Source organism: Capra hircus, chromosome 10 (assembly GCF_001704415.2).
Source record: "Capra hircus breed San Clemente chromosome 10, ASM170441v1, whole genome shotgun sequence".
Lineage (NCBI taxonomy): Eukaryota > Metazoa > Chordata > Mammalia > Artiodactyla > Bovidae > Capra > Capra hircus.
In genome coordinates, this window is record NC_030817.1 from 75,843,663 (window position 1) to 75,845,383 (window position 1,721).

The 1,721-nt window shown below is 39.7% G+C and overlaps 1 pseudogene; it reads left to right on the top strand.

Moving 5' to 3' along the window:
• On the top strand, positions 497-1,465 carry LOC102178077 (annotated as a pseudogene).

The window sequence follows — 1,721 nt, forward strand, 5'->3', positions numbered from 1 at the left end:
GGAAGTAGGTGGAGTTACAGCGTTTGCCCATGAATAATTGTTAAAGCTGTGTGATAAATGTGTAGGGATTCGCCTATACTTTTCCCTTTGCTTTTGTATATCCTCCATAATCGAAAGTAAAAAAAAAAATTATTATTATTAAACTTTGCTTCCCATTCTCTGGGGGAAAGAAAAAAAGCCCCTCTGAATGGCAAAGACTATCTACCTTGGTTTCTGTATTGCTGAGGACACAGACAAAGGAAGACATTAAATGAAACATGACAGGCATGATGATCATGAAGATGAGGCCATAATAAGCCCCCACACTCCAAGTTCCTTGTTTCCTCCCAGTGTCACACTGGGTCAAAGAATGCTAAAAATCTTTAAGTAATCTAAAATCATGCTGCTTGCTTGCTGGACTAATATAAAGCAGTTCAGAAATATCTTAATGAGAATACTTCTGTAGAGTCATTTGAAAGATAATAATGTCTCCCTATTGCAGTTTTAGGAGAAAAAAATGAAAAACCCAAAAGGAAATAATTGCTCTGACCCTGTGAGTTAATTCATTCTCCTTGGATTCCCTTGTACCTGGGAGGTTCAGATCTTCGTCTTCTCACTCTTCTCTGTGATCTATGTGTTGACACTAACTGGAAATTTGTGCATTATTTGTGCAGTGTGGTGGGACCACCATCTCCACAGCCCCATGTACATCCTGCTGGCCAATTTTTCCTTCCTGGAGATGTGGTATGTCACTTCTACTGTCCCCAGTATGCTAGCCAACTTTCTCTCTGAGACCAAGACCACTTCCTTCTCTGGCTGCTTCCTCCAGTGCTACTTCTTCTTCTCCATAGGTGGTACCCAGACCTTCTTCTTGTCTGCCATGGCCTTTGACAGGTACCTTGCCATCTGCAGGCCCCTTCACTACGCCACTGTCATGCCAGTGCAACGCTGCATCAGAATGGGAGCCTGCTGCTGGGTGTGTGGCTTTTTATACTTCCTCTTGCCTATTCACCTAATCTCTTAGCTCCCATTTCGTTGTCTCAATAAGACCAATCATTCCCTATGTGACCCAGGACCCCTTATAAAGCTGTCCTGTGTGTCAGCCCCTGCCACTGAAATCATTTGTGCCACTTCTAACTCAGTCATAATTTTCCCTACCTTACTCTTCATTACCAGCTCCTACACCCTGGTTATCAGAGCTGTGTTTAGGGTACCTTCAGCAGAAGGCCGACATAAGGCTTTCTCTACATGTGGCTCCCATCTGGCTGTGGTGTCCCTGTTTTATGGCTCCATCATGATTGTATATGTGAGCCCAACAGCAGGCAATTCAGCAGAGATTCAAAAATATGTGGCTTTGTCCTATATAGTGTTAACTCCATTATTCAATCCTTTGATCTATAGTCTCTGAAATAAGGAGATGAAGGAGGCACTGAGAAGATTATTTAAGATGGTGAGATTTAGTCAAAAGCATAAAATAAATCTCTAAAGAACTGTGTTCATAACTCAAATAATGTATGGGAAATAAATAATTAAAAGATTGGTATTCAATAGTACTAATTAAATTAGGAAAATGTATTTTGGAGGAGGAAGAACATACTCAAGTGTAATTAGATGTTCATTAAATTAACTGTATCCATTTTTATTGTTAGAGAAAATTTGATATTAATAGTAAAACTTTTCAAATTCAAATAAAAATAATCAAAAGCCAGATGATCAGTCATATTGCAGGCATTCAGATTGAA